The sequence below is a fragment of the Panthera leo genome, chromosome E2 (genome assembly GCF_018350215.1).
Source record: "Panthera leo isolate Ple1 chromosome E2, P.leo_Ple1_pat1.1, whole genome shotgun sequence".
In the NCBI taxonomy this organism is placed as follows: Eukaryota; Metazoa; Chordata; class Mammalia; order Carnivora; family Felidae; genus Panthera; species Panthera leo.
Window position 1 is genome coordinate 36,887,334 of NC_056693.1, and position 21,127 is coordinate 36,908,460.

Consider the following 21,127-nt stretch of genomic DNA (forward strand, 5'->3'; position numbering starts at 1 on the left):
CCAGAATCTGAGAGTGAATCAGACAGTGATATAGTGTGATATGTTGCATACCTATATGTATGTATATTCTAAAATCAGGACATGAGATTATATATATATATATATATATATATATATGCCATACACACACATATATATGTGTATATATATATATATATGTATGTGTGTGGATATAGATATAGATATAGATAGATATATGCTATATCTCTCAAGCTTTGGATCATAAGAATAGGGACTAAGTTTTAACAATCTTTAGTATCCAAGGATATAGATTACTCTGGGTTTACTAATTTGATTGAATGAATGGAAAAATAACAGCTGTCATGTATTACTTTTAACTACAAAAGCAGTAGAAGATTTGAAAGTGATTGAATTTCTGATTCTAATTTGAGAAAATAATCCAGGATATTTGAAAGGAGACATACTTTTAAATTCTAGATTATAGTCTGTTATAGATAGAGTAAACCAAAATAAATTTCCAGACAAGAATCTAAAAAGTCTAGACTACATTATGATTATGTATTTGGGATATTTGATGGAAAACCCTGGACTGGAGGTTAGAAGACTATTCACGGTTTCAACCTCTATAGTTGAAGTAGATTTAAACGTCAAGACAGTTACCCAAGTAATTAAGGTGACTATATTTTCTTTTTTCCTCACATAACTTTTATGTGTAACATTGTCTCCTATCAGATTGTAAACTCCTTACGGTTAGAAATCCCACTCTTCTTTGAGTTTGGAGAATTGCCTCTCAAGAACTGTGTCTTAGTAGATGCTCATTTGTTTGAGTATTGTTGACTAGCTCCTGTAGAATGAGCAGCATCCTGAGATATCAGTTATTTACCTTTTTGGTAATTTTCTCAGGTGCCTCAGTGACAGTTTATCAGAATCCCCTCTGAAGGGCTGGTCCAATATGGAAAAGCCCAGGATGGAGAGGGTGCAAGGGTGAAACTAGAGGTGTCTAAGGCATGCCATTAACTTTTTTAAAAAACCTTTATGCTGCTTTAAAATCATCTTGGACACTTTTTAAAGGAAGATTTCTAGGCTCACCCCCAGATATTCTGACTTGATGTTCCTGGACTATAGCTCAGAAATACACATTTTATTTTATGTATTTATTTTTTATTGAGATGTAACTGACATACAACATTATATTAGTTTCAGGTATACAGCATAATTATTTGATATTTGTATATACTGCAAAATGATCACAATAAGTCTAGGTATTATCCATCATGTATATATGTTATAAAATATATTAGGTAGAATACTGAGATCTTGCTACATATATAGCTACAGAGATCTGGGAGGACTGAAGGGAGCAGCTGCTATGTCTCTCTGCACAGGTCACTGGAAACTCATGGGGAGGGGAATTGTTGGGGGAGCCTGGTCATGACCAGATGGAGAGAGGATCCCCGTGGATGCTATCTTGGATAAGAAGTCTGATGTGAGGGAAAGAAAAAGAGAGAGAGGCTAACAGCCCAGATGTCATGATGGAGTAACAGGTAGGGGCCAAAGAGGTCACAACGCTTGGGAATTACTGGATAAGACAATGTACCATGTCCCTCACCAGCACAGTACCAGTCACCATCTTTTCACTGTTGACTATCAGTGAGGCAGCTCCAGCAGGCAGGGTGTCCAGGATCAGCAGGGCCAGTGTCCCACTGGTCAGCATCCTCCCTTCAAACCTGTACTTGTCATATGTCTGACAAGAGACACAATCAAGGTTGGCAGTGGCAGTCACTTTCTGTAAAACACTGTGGTCACTCTGACAGGTGTCTGGCAGCTTGATCTTCCCTGTAATCTCATTCATGTCCATCAGCTTTGCTTATACCTTCTTGAACTCATTCTCAATCTTGAACACACTCAGGGGTCATCTGCTATGCAATGGGTGGCTGAATGGAGATGTGGAACTGTTGGGTTTGGATTCATAGCTGGAAGTTGAGTACCTAAGTTGAGTCACAGAAATTAATGCCCATTGCAGCAGTGACAGATTCTCTGGGTGCCAGGGGCTCAATTTCAGGATGCTAATACCTGCAGGCAGTTTAGGGGTGCCCATCTGCAGGCCCTTGGTGGGAGTATTGGAGCTGTTAGAAAAGTGGGTATGCACAGATACCATGTGGGGGCCCTGGACAAAAAGGCTGGATGCCCTCACCAGTTACAAGGTGCCACAGCTCCTGCCTTCCAACCCTCGATACTGTACTCAGCAGCAAGGGCATCAGGGCCTTTTTTGTTTGTTTGTTTGTTTGTGAATGTCAGGCCCTCCAGGCCAGCAGCCAGACTGGTGGATACACTTGTAGGAGGAGACACAAGCTGGACGCTAGGAGGGAGAAGTCCTCTAGATCAAGGCAAGACATTTCTTTGGCTGCAGGGTTACTTGTTCCACAGGCAGGTTTTAATTTTGTTTTGTTTTGTTTTTTTTCTTCCTTTCAGGAGGCAGGTTCCACCTGCTGCTCCTCAGGCTCCAATGTCTTCTCAAGCTGATGAGCTACAGCTGGAATCTCTGCCCTTACCTGAAGACAAACCTTCTCCTTGTCCCTCTGGCACCTTCTTCATTTTCCCCTTCTCATTTTCCTCCTCACTGGGTTCACTCTCACTCCTTCTCCCTTTCTCCTCACCTTCATCTTGGTCTTCACTATTGGACTCACTGGTGGACCCTTCAGCTGCTCTCACTGCTGCTCTCACTGTCTGATTCACTCTTGGACTCTGGGTGTCTATTTGTGGACTCTGGGGGGCCTGACTCCTCTTCCTCTCTTTCCTCTTCTGCCATATTGAACACTTGGTCCATTCAGATACCTCCACGCTGCATGCAGATGTGTCTAGAACTTCTTCTGGCCAGTCTGGAAGCTCTTGGTATCCTGTGGCCTTGGATTTAGTAGGTGGGATAGTGAGCCTGGCTGGAAGTGGTCTGGTCTTTGAAGGATGACTCCAAGTCTGGGGTTGCTTTGGGTGCCAGGAGGAGCTTATTTGCATGGTGGCTGAGGGCTCCACCCTGCTCTGAAGAGAGGATAAAATGCCAGGTGAAGTGTGGTAAGTCACAGATATTATGGTTCTTGTGGGACTTGGCCAGACTTAGTATATGCAGGGTCAACAGCTTGTTCTGCTTAGGGTTGGTCAGGTAGAGCTTGGCTGCCAAGTTGATGACCTGCAGTTTGATGGTGTCCTGCTCTGCTGTGAAGGACTTGGCCGCTTTTCCCAGGACATCAGGTGAATACTGGAGACTTGCTCACAGTACTCATCAATGAGCCACAGGATCCTGGCTCAAGCCAGGAGCACCTAGATGTTGTCTGTGAGCTTTGCCAGCTTATGAACTCTCGTGCTGTGCTGGCTGCATCTGCAGCAGCTTCTTAATGATGACCACTGACTTTGTGATGAATAGCGCATCACGGTGAAACAGTAGCTGCATCAGGCCATTGAGGCAGGTGTCACAGACTCATCCTATGTTAGCTGCACAGCATCCAATGGCCTGGATCAGGATGCCCTAAAGTCTCTGACCATGCTGTGAATATAGGTCTGGCATTTCTGTAGGACAATAAGGATTTTAGTTTCATTAACTAGTTTGCTCAGCACTTCCAGCTTTAGGATTTTGATCTGGGTGGAGTCGATCAACCTGATGTAGAAGCTCTTCAGACTTGGTTGAAACATACTGGATGCTTGATGGTGGCCCCATAATGCACCTCACTGCAGACAGAACAGCGTCCAAGGTACCTGGGAACTTGGGGTAGAGCAAGGGGCAGTAGGTGTGGGGACGGGAGGTGGGCCAAATAGAACGGAGTAGAAGACAAATTGGAGGAGGGCAATAGTAGGAAGAGGGCAGGATTGGGGTCAGTGCAGGGGTTGGTGGGCCAGGATAGAGGGCTGCAGGATATGCCCAGAATCATGAAGGCTTTTTTTTTTTTTTTGAGAGCACAAAATATTTTATTTACCAGTTTTCAGTGTAACAAATGTGCATGTTGGAAAAATAGGAACTCCTGCCTCAGAGGAAGCTTCTTGGATCAAAGCCATTGGCAGTAGCCACAGAGAACACTGGGCAGTGCTGGACTGGAAGAAGCTGAGGAAGCCAAGAGGGTCCCACATCTCAGGAATCATATCAAGTACTGACCTAGGGGACATAAGAGACTGCTCTGTCAGCAAGGCCAGGCATTTCGCAAAGTGACAAGAATAACTGGATCTGGTCATACAAAACTCCAGAACATTTTGGAAAACATTTTGTGGGTCTTTCCTAGATGATCAAGTGAACCAGAAAAATGCAAAGACCTGTGCTAATTACACTGTACACAGTTTCTACACTTAGACTTAAAATACCACACAAACTGTTGGGGCTCCTGGGTGACTCGGTTGATATCTGATTCTTGACTTTGGCTCAAGACCTGAACCCAGTGTCATGAGACTGAGCCCCGCATCACTCTGCACTGAGCTTGGAACCTGCTTAAGATTCTCTCTCTTGGGGTGCCTGGGTGGCTCAGTCAGTTAAGAGTTTGACTTTGGCTCAGGTCATGATCTCACGGTTTGGTTCATGAGCTCAAGCCCCACATCAGGTTACTGCTTTCAGTGTGGAGCCTACTTTGGATCCCCCCCCCCACCCCCAATCCCGTCTTTGCCCCTCCTCCACGTGTGCTCGTTCTCAAAGAAAATTCTCTCTCCTTTTGCCCCTCTGCTCTGCTCATGCTCTCTCTGTCTCTAGAAAGGAAGGAAGGAAGGAAGGAAGGAAGGAAGAAAAAGAAAGAAAGAAAAAAAAAACCACTAAATAAAGAGGCACCTGGGTGGCCCAGGTTATGCTCTCTCGGCTTTGCACTCATAGCTTGGAGCCTGGAGCCTGCTTTGGTTTCTGTGTTTCCCTCTCTCTCTCTGCCACTCCCTGTTTGCGTGCTCTCTCTCTCTCTCTCAAAAGTGAATAAACATTAAAAAAATTTTAAAAAACCTAAATAAATAAAAATAAAATACTGGCAAACTATGTTCTTCCCGCAGAATATACAGAAATTAATTTCTGAAGATATTTATAAATATTTCAATCTTTTCTTCAGTCCATTCAGACTTAAGAAGGTAGATAGCTTTAAGAACAGTCCATGAAAGCTCAAAACTTTGAGTCCAATAAGAGGAGGCCTTCCTTTGCAATTTCAGAGGGTAACACTCACCCTGTCAGCTGAAGAAGATCTTCCTGCGGCAGGAATAACACCACCTGTGGGTGATGGACCGCACCTGGTGGGGGGAGGGGCCTAGATTTCGAAACAAAGATGGCGAGACGCTGGAGCGGAGCACAGCGGGAGCTAGCCTGCCGGCCAGCAGCCTCTGAGTGTGTGTTGAATTAGACGCCCTGGCCCCTCAGACCCACGCTTTGCGGTTAGAAAATGCGCATCTTTCACAGAGAGTCCAGGCACTTCCGGACCGGCCGCCTCTGCCGAGCCCTGGGATGGGTGAGTCCACCGTTGTCCGGTTGTTCGTAGTCCTGTGGGTCTCGCGCTCAGGAGCCCTCCTGGCTTTCAGAATTAAGTGTTTTGGGGGCTCCTCCCTAAGGGGAAGGCCCCATTTCCCCACACTGTACGTGGCTGTGGACTTCAGGTGGGGCTGGGGGGCTGGTGATTGGTGCACCTCAAGACTCACCTTCCTGCTTCCTTGTGGTCCTTCTTTCACTGGATATGCACGAGTTGCTCAGCTAAGATGTTAGGGTTTTTTTCAGAGGGAGTTGTTCCATATGTGCACGCAGATTCGGTTTGTCTGTGGGACGAGGTGAGCTCAGGATCTTTCTACCTCCCCATGTTGAACCCAGGAACGTTCTGGAGTCTGGAAGCCCCAGAGCAGCGTGTCAGCATGGTTGGGTGAGGGCCCTACACTTTTTAAACATGCATTAACTATTCTTTTATATACGAGCGGTGATATGGAGAACAAAAACAAATTAAATTTCCTTATAACTTAGAGCTCATGGACCTTCCTCAAGCTATTCATCTTCCGTAATGTTAATAATTTGTTAGAGGCCAAGGCAATCTTAGTTTGATATTAGCCTACCTTCCAGCTCTGGTTAGGTCTACTTTAACATATGAAAATGCTTTTGGAAACTTCCTTTATCTCTACTCCTACCGCTGTTCTCCAAGATAGACCTTAGCAGTCAATATCCAAGCATATGGTGCACTGATATACATGTGAAGGGTCTCATGACTAAGGTTTTACTAGACAGTAGTAAAACAGGAGTAAAACAGCAGCTAACCCCTCAAAGTCCTGGAAACCTTGCTTCCAAATTCCTTAGAAGCTTAGGCTTTCCCTAACCGCCTCCCAACTTGTAAGTGTATAATCAACCATTCCTCCCAACCCCATTGCAACTCTTTCTGCCCATGGGTTCTGTCTCCATACTTGAATAAAACCACCTTCTTTGCGCTGAAGACTCCTCAAGAATTCTTTGTTGACCTTTCACTTCCAGACCCCACAATTTCACGTCACGTGGTTCATGGACCATACACTGAGAAACTACCACTTGTGCTGCTACCATGAGGAATATCACCCTTTTCATCCCTCCTCCCACTTAATGGCAGTCGTGGAAAACAGCAAAATAGGACTATCAGTGTGATGTTTTAGTTCTAGTTCTACAGAACTTTCGTTGAAAGTTTATTTTTCCATCTCCTCACGATTGACACCTGTTCTCCATCAGCATAACAATCAATGTCCCATTAAAAACATCCAGGCATTACTTGAAAAAGTAAAAGTGTTTTTCATTGGTGTTTCACTTCAAGATATATCTTCTTGTGGGTTTTGACATGTTTTAATTCTCCAACAATGAGCCGTGTAAGGGTCTAGAGGCAGAGGGCTTCTCCCCTCTTGTCACTGAGTTGATAGAAAACACACATAGCAAATGAAGAGTTAACAAACAAAAACCAGTTATGTTCAAAATACAGCATCCATATGTTTGTATATATTTGTAAATGCATAGGGACATTTTTTCCCCCTGCAAAACATACCCTGAACTTTCCTGGGCTATCCTCAGGGAAGAGAACTGGATTTTCGGAATAGTCATCTGGCCTTTATTATTTTAATTTTCTGTTAGTATCATATTTCAAAATTTCATTTAAGTTGTTTTCATTTTGTTTTACAATTGTCAAATTTTTCAAACACCTTGAATACAGATTTTTAAAGTTGGCCATAATACATTGAAAAACGTTTTATCCTTATGTATATACTAATAACAATGGAAGATTGTGCAGGTGGTAACACTGCAAGTAGGATTGAAAATCACTAGATTTTCGGTAGAAAAAAAAATACATCGTACTGGGTGGCAAAGTATATTAACAGAGCAACCTGATAGCAGTCAATTGATAAGAATTGCAAACTTGAAAAATACTGTGATCACTTGTAAGATCAGGCATAAATAATACTAGGAAGAATTCTGAAACATAGGAAAAACCAAGTTGTAGGACACAGCAGGGCTGCACTTTAGGACACATTAAAAGCACTTTAGGACACATTAAAAAGATGAAAGATGGGACGCCTGGATGACTCAGTTAAGCTTGTGATTCTTAATCTCGACTCAGGTCATGATCAATTTTTGGGTTTGAACCCTGTGTTGGGCTCCGTGCTGACAGTGTGGAGCCTGCTGGGGATTCTCTGTCTCCCTCTCTCTCTGCCATGTTCTTTCTTGTGCTCTCTCTTTCAAAAGTAAACAAACAAACAAACAAAAAAACCCCAAAAGAACAAGAAGAAAGACCAGACCAGCACAACTTATTCTAAGATCTGGATGCTGTTTGCTGAACGACACTGGCTCGTGGTTCTTAATTTCTTATTGAGATAGAACTAGACAATCATTTTGGAGTCTGCTATACACCCCCATGTAGTCTATTATTGATATTTACAGTTAGGTTAGCAGAGTAAAACACTCCTGGCTCTCATTATACGTTTGAGCAAATTGGATCTCAGTAATTTTTTTCAGTTATATACAGAAGCAGTTACTTTGTAATAAAACCTGTCCTAAATTCTGGTTGATAGGGTTCAATAAGCATTTATTGGTCACCTAATAGGAGTTGAGTATAGAGCATCTATTCAATAAAATCATAAAAATCCCTGCTGTCAAAGAGGTTACATTATAAGTGAGGGCAGGTCAGTTCAGCAGGGAAGGCAGTTCTTTTTGAGGTGTTTTTACCTAGCGATGAGCACTATGAATTCAATGAAACAGAGTCCTACGGTAGAGTATTTGGGGGTGGGAATGATGCTGGGGTCTCTAGATAGGTTGGTGAGAGAAAATATATGAAATGAGGACTGAGTGACTCTAACAAAAATCTGGGACAAAGGATGATGTTTCAGAGAGTACAGCAAATAAAAAAGCTCTGGACAGAAATGGAGCTATTAACATCAGCTAGGTTAAAGGATTCACCTGAAAAGTAGTTTAGTGGCCAAATAAGTACTCACCCCCTAATCATCTTCTGATATGCTTAACAGGTTCAGTGCTGTTCCTGAGAACTTGCTGTTTTGCTTAATCAAGCACCACTCAATTTCAGATGTTCTACCTAACTCCTTACCCAGGCCGAATACATGGACACAAACACAAAGTCTGGTCATAGACTTACTGCACACAACCTCACAATGCTCACTGGGATGCTGGTTTGATAATCACACCTGGGAATAATTGATCTGGATGGTTCTGTCTTCATTTTTGAAAACACAGCCTTAGGACTATGCCAAGCAAGGATGAGCTTTCTTTAATTCTGTGTTTCAAGTGTACTTCCCATGTGTTCTGCTCTGGCCTTCTTGGGTCCATCAGTCTCCTCCCTTGCCCTGTTTTGTTGGTCGGGAAAATGAGAGTGGGGCTCTCACCCCCTGCATATGTCAAATTTTATGTATGCATATCATAATCATCCTGGCCTTCTTGTTGGCTTAAATCTCTAAATGGATGAGGCTTTGACAAGTTGATGGTACTATTAACAAAAGAAGCAAATGAAGAATTTGCTAGACTCCATAAGCGAATGGACTATTCACACCTTGGATGGTTTTCTGTATTAAATAAGGGGCAGATACCTTCTTAAATTTTGATTTTTTTTTTTAAATATTTTTTAAAGCCTTTTAAAATGTTTAAGTGTTTATGTATTTTTGAGACAGAGAGTGAGTGAGCATGCACTTGCACAAGCAGGGAAGGGGGAGAGAGAGAGAGAGAGACACACAGAGAGAGAGACACACACAGAGAGAGACACACAGAGAGAGAGACACACACAGAGAGAGAGAGACACACAGAGAGAGAGAGAGACACACAGAGAGAGAGAGAGACACACAGAGAGAGAGAGAGACACACAGAGAGAGAGAGAGACACACAGAGAGAGAGAGAGACACACACAGAGAGAGACACACACAGAGAGAGAGAGACACAGAGAGAGAGAGAGACACAGAGAGAGAGAGACACAGAGAGAGAGAGAGACACAGAGAGAGAGAGAGACACAGAGAGAGAGAGAGACACAGAGAGAGAGAGAGACACACAGAGAGAGAGAGACACACAGAGAGAGAGAGACACACAGAGAGAGAGAGACACACAGAGAGAGACACACAGAGAGAGACACACAGAGAGAGAGAGAGACAGAGAGAGAGAGAGACACAGAGTCTGAAGCAGGCTCCAGGCTCCAAGCTGTCAGCACAGAGCCAGACACGGGGCTCAAACTCAACAACCATGAAATCAAGACCTGAGCCTAAGACAGATGCTCAACTGATAGTCACCCAGGTGCCTCAGATGTTTGTTTGTTTATGTAGAGTACATGAACGCATGAGGGGGGGAGGGGCAGAGAACGAAGGTGAGAGAATCCCAAGCAGGCTCCACTCTGACAGGCGCGCCCCCCCCCAATCCCCATGCAGAGCTCAGTCTCACAAACCATGAGATCATGACCTGAGCTGAAATCCAGAATCGAACACTTAACCAACTGAGCCACCCAGGTGCCCCTGACTTTTCATTTTTTCAAATAAATTTTCATGTTATTTGGTGAAGTTTGATATTTAAATAGTCTTTCTTCTGTTTGTGTGTTTGTTTTTAACTTTAATCCTTTTTGAAATGATCCTGGAGACAAGCGTAAGGCTTTTGGATTACTTGTATTTTGGATGTTCTTTAATTTTAAGTTTAAAATTTTGATACCATATTTACTAGGTAATAACCAAGTAACTCAAATCATATTTTTGGCTTAGAAGGCTTGACTTTTTAAAGGATCAAGGTGAGGATTATCAAGGTCTATGATGATTTCATCTGGGAAAGTTCAGTGCTTTCATGCTAGTAGTATATTGACTATTGAGATTAAGTTAACTCTTGTTCATTCACTGTCAAAAAAGAAGAGAAAAAAAAAAAACAGCCTTAAAACACTGGAAGTGTAGATGTGTGTGTGTTGGTGGAGGGGACATTAAATGATTTTTATAGTAAAAGAACAAACTAAAGAAAATTATAAATGTTTGTCTTTCCTTTATAATATAGTTACAGGGTTATTTTGTGATTGCCACCTGTAATACATTTGAAATTTGAAAATGCTCAGCCTCTTGGTACAGGCAATAATATGTCTTTATCCTCTACCATTTCATCTTAAAATATATCTAGGAAGAAAATGAAGTAATTTCTTGTACTGAGAAAATAAAGATGATTTTATTCTATTTAAGAATCTCATTGAAGTATTTATTACCTGAAGATAATTTTCTAAGGTATGTCTCATAGTGGTCTGTAAATAAATCCCAGAACCTGTATTTTTGAGAACTTGTATCAACAGTCATTCCAAATTACTTTAATAATATTTATTGTTAGTCTCAATACCTAGATTATACTTGACATTTTTAGAGATTTAAGAAAAATAATCCATATTCAAATCAGACAATAAAATGTTACCTGAATTTTTCTTTTAAGATGGGACAGTCATGGTCAGCATATAAAACTTGATTGTAAGGAGTTTATATTTTAAACCTAGAATAGTTACTGGCAGTCCATAAATAGGATTGATGGAAGGAGGGAAACTAAGTTCCACTGTCTCCCTGGAGAATTTTTATTTTCCAAAATATGCATACATACAACTTATATGCCTAGTATGGTAAGGGTCTATTCAAAGTTTTTGTTAAATTTTACTGGAATGGCCATTTTTTACGATGTATGTGGTATCAAAATATAAAGAAATTGAGACTAAAAGTGTTTATCTTATTTCTGTGGCTAGTCTTTTTGTTTGTTTTTGTCTATTTTGAAGGAGAAAGAGGGAGTGTGTGAGCAGGGAAAGGGCAGAGTGGGAGAGAGAGAATCCCAAGCAAAGTCACAGGCTGACTGTGAAGTTCAAACTCAGGAATCTTCTGTGAGATGAGGACCTGAGCCAAAATCAAAAGCTGGATGCTTAACCAACTGAGCCATCCAGGTGCCCCTTTGTAGCTTATCTTTAGAGAGTACTAGTTAACTTTGTTTTATTGTTGAGAAGTACTAAACATGATCTTTGTCAGTTATGGGGCAGGGAGTGCATACACACCAGCCAGTTTTACCCATAAGCAGTTATTTCAGATTCAAAAATTCCCAAGTAGATCAAGCTCAGTACTAATGTGGAACACATAGCTTCATTTTATTTTATTTTTTAATTTTTTTTTAACATTTATTTATTTTTGAGACAGAGACAGAGCATGAGCAGGGGAGGGTCAGAGAGAGAGGGAGATACGGAATCCGAAACAGGCTCCAGGCTCTGAGCTGTCAGCCCAGAGCCCAATGCGGGGCTCGAACTCATGGACTGTGAGATCATGACCTGAGCCAAAGTCGGACACCCAACCGACTGAGCCACCCAGGTGCCCCATCTTCATTTTAAAAGTTCAGAGAGTCAGCTACGATAAGTTTATCAAAATCCTATCCTTTTTTTTCCCTTGGATTTCACAACTGGGTCAGGCGTATCATGAAAACAGAATTTTCATAAAGATTGCAGAAAGTTATAGACAAATGTATAAGCAAATAAAAAATCAAATTGTTTCTGAATCAATAAAAGCAATAACAAGAAAAATTCCAAATACAGATAAAGTTTTGTTTCATGCCTTCAATCAAGTATGCTGTCTGTGCAGTTTAATGAGTCTTTCATTTTATTGAGCTAGCTTACCAATTTATAACAAAGAATTTAGATGGGGTCTATAGAACACCATCCATGTGTATGATGGAAAAAAAATCTGCCTTAGACATCAGGAAAGTATGAAATTTTGGGGTAAAGTAAAAGCAGAGCTTTCTCTTCTTTCCTAATTATTCTTTGTCTTTTGTATCAATATGGATTCATGGAGTCCTAATTTATTCAGTGGGTTATAATCTAATACTTATTTAGATGCTCAAATTTGTTCCAGAATGGGAGGCCCATCAGTATGCTCTTGCATCCTTCTGAGAAGTCTCCATTATTTCTCATTGTGCATCTTTAAATTATAACTTAAATATTACTCTATGACTTCATGTGTCCTATTCTCATGACCCCTTCCAAACCCGCCCCCCACTCCGGCCTTGGTAACGTTGTTGTCGTAGATTTAACTTCTAAATATGTTATAAGCCTTACAGTTCACTGTCATTTTTTATAATAGACATTAAATTCATTTTACAGAGATGAAAGAGGAAAATATGTTATGATTACTCACATTTTATAATTTCTGGTGCCCTTAGTTAGTGCGGATACACATTTCCTTTTTGTATCATTTTCCTTCTGTATGAAGGACTTCTTTAGCATTTCTTGTAGCTCAGGTTTGCTGGTGAATTCTTTTAGCTTGATATATTTAAGAAAGTATTTAATCTTTATTTTTGAAGGCTTATTTCTTTATGCTATTAGTTATTAGGTTGACTGCTTTAGTAGAGTTGTTCAGTTCTGACTTGGATAGTTTCCTATGAGAAATCTTACCATTCTTCATTCTTTTGTGTAAAACGTAAGCTTTTCTCTACTTGAAAGATTTCTCCTTTATTACAGTTTTTTAACAATTGGTTTAAAATGTGCCTTTGCATTGTTTTCTTCATGTTTGCTGTACAGGGAATTTATTGAGTTTGTTGGATCTGTGGGGTTGTAGTGTTTATTAAACTTGGAAAGAATTCAGCCATTATTTCCTCAAATTGATTTTTTATTTTTTGTTTGTATTTAATGTATCTTTTTATCCTTCCCTGATTTGTTTTCCTTTGACTCCAGTTGCACATATGGTAGTCCACTTCTAGTTATCCCACAGCTCACTGATATGTTCTTTTTTTTCTTCTTTTTGCATTTTTCCTCTCTGTATTTCATTTTGGATAGATTCTGTTGATGTGTCTTGAAGTTCATAAATCCTTTCTCCTGAAGCATCTGTTCTGATATCAGTGAAAACCAATGTGTTTTTCATGGCAGGCACTATAGTTTTCACATCTGGAAGTTTAACTTATTTTATATCTTCATGTTGCTAACATATTTAATATTCCCATTTTCTTCCTGAACATAAGGAAATATAATGATAAAATTTTTAATGTCCTTTTCTAGGCATTCTATTAATAGCATACATTGGAAGTATTGCATGTTTAGTTTTAGACTACCATAGTAAAGCCAATATCACAATAAACTGAGTCAAATGAAATTTTTGGCTTCCCGGTGCATATAAAAGTTATGTTAACACTGTAGTCCATTAAGTTTACAATAGCATTATGTCTTCAAAATACCAGTGTACAAATGAATTTACAAGTTAAAATAGTTAATAAAATTAGAGCTCTAGAATAAACATAAATAGAATGTAAATGTAACCATTTCAGCAAGTTGTAATCATGGATCATAAATGAACGTAACAAATAGTGAAAAATTTGAAATACTGTGAGAATTGCCAAAATGTGACACAGAGACTTGAGGTGAACAAACACTGTTGGAAAAATGGTGCCAACAGACTCGATGCCAGCTTGCCCTAAAGCTTTAGTTTGTAAAATATGTAGGTATTTGTGAAGTACGATAAAAGGTGTTATGCCTGTGTTTGGGTGTTTTTTGGTCTGCTTCTATTGATTTTTTTTTTTCCTTGAAGAATCATACCTTCCTCTTTGCCTAACTGATAGCTTTTAATGGAATGCCGTACACTGTGACTTTTAACTTTGTTGTTGCTGAATACTTTGGCATATCTGTAAATGATCTTGAGCTTTGTGCTGGAACACAGCTACTTGGAAAGAGATAGATCCTTTTGAGTTTGCTTTTAAGCAATGTGTTGGGTAGCCTTAGACTAACCTTCATCTAATTTTGCCCCACTACTGAGTTTTCTTTTTGTTTTTTAAATCCATTTTATTACTTAATTTACATCCAATTTAGTTAGCATATAGTGCAACAATGATTTCAGGAGTAGATTTCTTAATACCCCTTACCCATTTAGCCCATCCTCCCTCCTACACTCCCTCCAGTAACCCTCTGTTTGTTCTCCATATTTGAATCTCTTATGTTTTGTACCCCTCCCTGTTTTTATATTATTTTTGTTTCCCTTCCCTTCTGTATATCAGTTTTGTCTCTTAAAATCCTCATATGAGTGAAGTCATATGATATTTGTCTTTCACTAATTTCCCTTAGCATAATACTCTCCAGTTCCATCCACGGAGCTGCAAATGGCAAGATTTCATTCTTTTTCATTGCCAAGTAATACTCTATTGTGTACGTATATATATATATATATATGTATGTATATATACATATATATATACACACACACACACACACACACACCACATCTTCATTATCCATCCATCCATCGATGGACATTTGGACTCTTTCCATACTTTGGCTATTGTTTATAGTGCTGCTATAAACATTGGGGTGCATGTGTTCTTTTGAAACAGCCCACCTGTATCATTTGGATAAATGCCTAGTAGTGCAATTGCTGGGTTGTGGGGTAGTTCTATTTTTAGTTTTTTGAGGAACCTCCATATTGCTTTCCGGAGTGGCTGCACCAGTTTGCATTCCCACCAACAACACAAAAGAGATTGTCTTTCTCCACATTCTCACCAACATCTGTTGTTGCCTGAGTTGTTAATGCCACTACTGAGTTTTCTATGTACTCTTTCTGACCTCATGTGCATTATGAGGTTTTTCCTTTGTGGTTGGGTGAGTCTTTTCCTGCCCTCAAGTAGTCTTGGTCATAGATGTGTTTGTCGGTGATGAGACCAAGATTTGAGAAAATGCTCCAAGATCTCCATTGCTTTCTTTCTGTGTAAGATCACTTGTCTCCAGTGCTTTGACCCACAAACTTTTCCCATCTTGGCCTCCCTCTCTGAATTACCTTCTATTGACCCCATTGGTGAGGAAGATATTTTCACCCTAAACTTACTAGGATAACCAAGCCTATGTTACCCAACACAGGATGGAGGAGATTGACCATAATCACATGTATCATTAGTCACATAGATTCAGTCTGAGGGAGGAGGACACAGCATGCTACACGGGACCTCATAGAGGTGGTTCTTGGGAACAGTCAATAAGTGAAATCTATGGGAGGCAGGTTTTGTGGTATTGAGAGGGTGTGGTGACCCACAGTTCCTATGAGAGAATGTCATTGGTTTATTGGATAATTCCATGTGTTGTCAGGAAACTGGAATCCACTGTAAGCCTGAAGTAGTCCCCTTGATAAGGAAGGTTGTTTGGGTAGGGAACCTCATCTGTGGGAGCAGAATTGGGGGGTGAACTTGTGGTTATACCACTTGAGGCCCTCTTGGTTTCACTTGGTAGAAAGGTAGCACATAATATTGGATCTCAATTTTAGGCCTTAAACCACACAACTGACTCTCGTCTCCCTCCTGTCAGCTAGTGGCATTGCTCGCCTCTGACTGGGTCCTTCTTGTCAGTATTGCTATCTGAAATCCCTCATTAGGCCGTAACCTGGGGACAGTCCTAGAGTTCATATCTCTCAGACATCACTGTTCTGTGCCACCATATGTGCATGGTTGGAAAAATACTATTTCATTGACCTCGTTCATTATTTTTAATGATAAATCTGCCACCTGTTACTCCATCTTGACTTTAGCTTACATTTTAGAGAACTGGGGCATGGTACACATGATACATTGAAATTAATGGGAAGTTTATCATTACTAAGCAAATGTTAAATATATGATCGTCAAGAGGAGGACTTCAACACTATTACTTTTAAAATGTTTCTTATCCCTCCAGAATTCTATAAAACAATGACTGTAGTATGATTAGGGGGGCATAAAAGGTAAGAAAAATCTAGTGAATATTTGACAAAAGGAGAGAAGGAAAGAATAAATGACATACCAGTACAGTGTTCTTATAATTAGTATTCTCCTTTTATTCCTAGGCTTGAACCTGAAGGCTCACAATTTTGAAAATGAAAAGACATGTAGGAAGTTAATTTTGAATAAGTATTAAACTCTTTGAACACAATGCTCCTATGTAAAAAGTAAATAAAATAATAATAATATGGGAATAATATGGACATCACTGATTTGTTGCAAAGACGTGGTGTAAGACCTACACAAGGACTTGATACAGGGTTTGGCACACAAAAGGTGCTCAATAAATATCATTTCCACTTAAGCTATTTTGATTACTTGTGAAGGAGTTTGTCTCCGAGTTTCCCTATCTGCTTTTGTACAGACTAAAATTATTTTACCAACTAGCGGGTTTTGATTTTGTTTTTGCCATTTTCCTTTTGCTTTTCCTCACTCTGGGAGGCTATAAACCATGCTGTGTCCATAAGTAAACAAAAAAGTCCTCAGCTTCCCCGACAAAGAATATTATTTGGCAAACACACTGCACTTACACAAAGTGTCAGAATTTCAAAGCCTCCCCAAGGAGTCCAGCAAACATATCTAAGGAAAGGTAACAGAGTGATTATGAGTCCTTTTCAAGGCAGCAAGACCATTCTTCAGAAGGAAAGTCAGGCTGTGTGAAGAGTCACATGTTTATCCTACAAGACTTTTAGCAGCAGCAGAAAGCACATGCAGGCAAAGAATAAGTTACTGTTAGCTTAAAAAGGGGAGTTCACTTGAAAGTTGTGAGTTATTTCTAAAAGTTTGCCATATCATAAGTATATAGGAAAAATGCAACCCTTTTGATTGTGTTCAATCCATATGATAGTTGATTGTGTTAACAAGTATGTATTGAGCAAATTAAATCATTGTCAATGTATTGTTTGGACATAGAGATGCTGTGAACTTACCTTTTATAGAGGAGGATGTGCCAGCATGAACATTTCAACTTCTCAATTACTAATTCTGTAACCTTGAGCCAATTATCAAAGATGTTTGCACCTCACTTTCTATCTCTGTTAATAATGGACATTTCATAGAATTTTTCTGAGTGTTGAGTAAACCAACGAAAACAAAAGATGAGTCATGGTCCAAAATTCATAAGAGGTCCCCAGTGAAGGATTGCTCTGTTGATGCTACTACCACTGCTAGTAAATCATGAACTATTATTACATTTATCATTAAATGTTTTTTAAACAATGGACATTTTTAGATTCTTCCAATGCTTGCCAAAAGCAGAGCTCCTAAAATCACAAGGAAACAGAGAGAAATGAAATATTATAGGCACTGTGATGGAAACTCAAAAATGGAATCTATCATGTAAGAAACCATGACATTTGAAATATAAACTATTATTGCTCATATAAAAAGAAAAAATAGGGAAAATAAAAAGCATTCTACCATTATAACAACTTTTGGCCTTGTGTATTAATTCATTAAACAAATACTTATTAAAGACACATAATATTTGTGCCATTATTCTAGGCATTGTGGATAAAGAAGTTAAAACACAAATTTGAGCTGTCATGGAGATGACAATTTAAGAGGCAATAGAGAATAAGTACATTATGTCCTTGCCTATCTTACTCCTCAGAGGGAAATACGTATGAAGAGGAATAAGGAGTTTGTGTATCAGTAGAATGGATTGCAATTTTAAATGAGATGGTAAGAGACAAGCTCAGTGAGAAAGGATGAACAAAGACTTGAAGAAGGTATAATTGTGACCTTAATGGATAGCTGAGAAGAGAGTATTTGGGCAGAAGCAAGCAATGCGTAGCTCTGGGGTAGGATCATGCCTCTATTGTTTGTAGAACATAGAAGATAGGAGTGTAGTTACGTGAGCAGGGGTCAGTCCTATTATTTGAGGCTAGAGAGTTAATAAAAGATAGTATACAGAGAACAGGTGGTCTTATAGATTATTCTCAGGGCATTAGTTTTTTCTTTCAAAGAGATGCAGAATCATTATGGGTCTGTGCTGAGTACATAATAAAAAGAAATAGGGTAGGTAAGTTAAAAAGTTAGGAGTGACTGGATTCTTGGTATGTTTTCTTGTGATTAAATATGGAGTATAAGAGGAGGAGGAAAGTGATAGATAACTGTTGCTTGAACAACTGGTGGGATGGAATTTCCAAGTAGAGAAGAAAATGCAAGTGGAAGTCGTAAAATATAAGATCAAGAGCTTGGTTTCAGGAGTATTAAATTTTAGGTGATAATTAGATATTCAAACCTTGATGTTGTGGAAATATTTGCATCCAAGCTGAGAGTCCAGCCTCTGCAGGCTGGAGATGTAAATTGAGAGTCATCAGGATATAGAATTATTTTCCATTTTTTTTCACTCCTTGTCTGTAGACATTTAGAATTGATACATCCTATTTTCCAGCATTACATTAATTTTTTTCTTAATATTGCATTATAGCAACATTTAGTATTAGGTTGAAAGCAATGGAAGGTATGTGGCAGATTTGGGTATTAATGGTCTGTTTTACCAGGTGTCATTTTGACAGCTTTGAGATTGGACATGCTGTTTTACCTTTGTGGTCTTCAGTTTCTCACTTGCAAATAAGAGACAGTACTATTTTATATGATTTTTGTGTGCATGGTCACATTTTATACCATTTTTCACAATTTTAGTGTTTATTAAGTGATAGAGGGTGTGCAGTGTATTCAGTGCTTCATATTTCATCACCTAGTTTAATCCTCACTAAAAATACAGAGGTAGATGGAATTATCTCAGTAGGAATATGGAGCCTCAAGAAGACTGAATAATGTACTCATGTTAGCATATTTAACAAATAGCAGAGTCAAACATACTGTAATTGTTTGTATTTTGCTTTTGCTTTTGTTGTTTCTATATGCATTTTATGATCGGAATCTAAAGTCTGAGGAGTAGAATAAGGAAACAATTCCTTACTGTTTTCATTATTAGGCATGTGAGAACGTTGGCTCTCAGCATTAGAATAGTGTCTAGTTATCTGTGAAGGTCAAACAAAGTTTCACTTGAATGAATAATGTATGTATAATAGTTCTGGTAGTAAAATACTTTGAAATGCAGTACCTTTAGTTAAGCTAGCTAGCTACCTAGGTATTTATGAAAATGTATCCAAAGGTGAATTTCAGTTGCTCAGTCTGTGGGAAGGTACAATATAACCAACATGTTATTCAGTCAATTGCTTTAAGACCAATGCAAAGTGGATCTGTGGAGCCTCTCTCATTCATCGAAAGTGTCCACCTCGTTGGTGTATGAAATATTCTCGAGTACTCTTTACTATCCCCTTTTAGTGCCTTCCATTGAGAAGAATCTATCCCAGACATCTAAATGCAATCTCATGTTTATGTGCTAGATGAAACCAGCCTAAGAACTGCCAAATACAGTTGAAAAGGTAGGGATGGTGAAATCGTTCAATTATCTCTGTTAAAATAGAGCCCAGCTTCAGTAACTCTTGATTCTGTACATAAATAGTGTCCTTTTATAGTTTGCTTTCTTCTTAAATGATGATTTATCACATATGTTTTCCTTCCTTTACTTACATAATAAAGATTTTTTCTTCAATCATATATGTCATAACCTTTATTATTATATTTGATATATAAATGCTGAAAAATCTGTGCCATAGCAGTCAAGTGTGTGGAGGAACACAAGTGTTGGGCTTGAATTGCGTGTTTGATGTCCCATTCAGATGAATCTGATTTATGTGGGTAAGTTCTCAGGGAATTAAGTGTTCTCATCTGTAAATTGGAAAAAAGACACTCCCCTTAAAGGGTTTATAGCATAAACAAATCCTGTGCTTGGCAAGATATAAATATATCTATGACAACAACTTTAGCCCAATATTAATAGAGTACATATAGACTAAGTAGGTGCTAAATGTTTACATGAACTAGGTAAAATAATCTTGACAATGGCCCTTAAAGGCAAGCATTATAATTACATTCCTTTTACTGATAGTAAAATAAGAAATTGCGGTATAGAGAGGTTAAATATCCTTCTCAAAGAGGCATAGCTGACATTTTCCTCCCTGCTTTAAGAACAAGATTAGTTAGAGCAATTGTGTCCAATAAAACTTTCTGCAATGCATAAAATATTGTATATCTGCCCTGTTCTGAATGGATGGACAACTAGCCTCATGTGGCTGTTAAGCATTTGAAATGTGATGAGTGGGATGAACAGAATTTTTAGTTTTATTTAATTTTAATTACAGTTTAAATTAAGTAGCCATATGTAGCAAGTGGCCACATATTGTACAGTGACTCTGGAGTAAAATCCCGTTAAACTGTGAGACCCTCCAGGGCTTGTACTGTGTCTCATTTGGCATTGTGTCAGGGGCTAGTACTGACGTGGAGCACAAAGATGTATAGTGAATGTTAGCTGCAATAAAGGAGAGATTTACTGATGGGTTCTACCCTCAACTTGCAGGTCTAGTTTCTGGTTTGTGGATGCCCTGGTATGTCTGTCCTTTTCCATACCTCCATTGTCTTTTAAGTTCTTGTTATGGAGCCTGGCTTTGGCTTCATTTCATTCCCTGCAGCTGGGGGTAGACACCAAAAAGTGTCACTATTTGCCAGGGAGGAAGGAAGTATGAATAGTAGTTGAGAATGTGGATTTGGGGGCAAGGCTGCTCTGCTTGACCTCCTGTCCCACAACTTCTGAGCTGACTATCCTTTCTTAGACAAGTCCTGTAAACTCTGTGCATCTCAGTTTCCTATTGTATAAGGTGTGTGTAATAAAAGTTCTCTTTGCATGAGGTTTTTGGGAGAGCAAGAGGATAAGACTTTGTAGGATATCTGAGATGTAGATTATAATCAACAAATAGGATCTATTTTCGTTATTTTTCTTTAATGTTTCCTATTTGTGCTTTTCCTTCAAACCTCTGTGCACCACAAATAGGAAATTTTGAAAACATTTTGAAACCTCTATTAAGACTGTGTCTACAGGACACTGATTTGCACCCTTAA

The 21,127-nt window shown here is 39.2% G+C and overlaps 1 pseudogene; it reads right to left on the minus strand.

The window, feature by feature from the left end:
- Positions 1–1,387: 1,387 nt before the first annotated feature.
- On the minus strand, positions 1,388–3,823 carry LOC122208530 (annotated as a pseudogene).
- Positions 3,824–21,127: the final 17,304 nt, after the last annotated feature.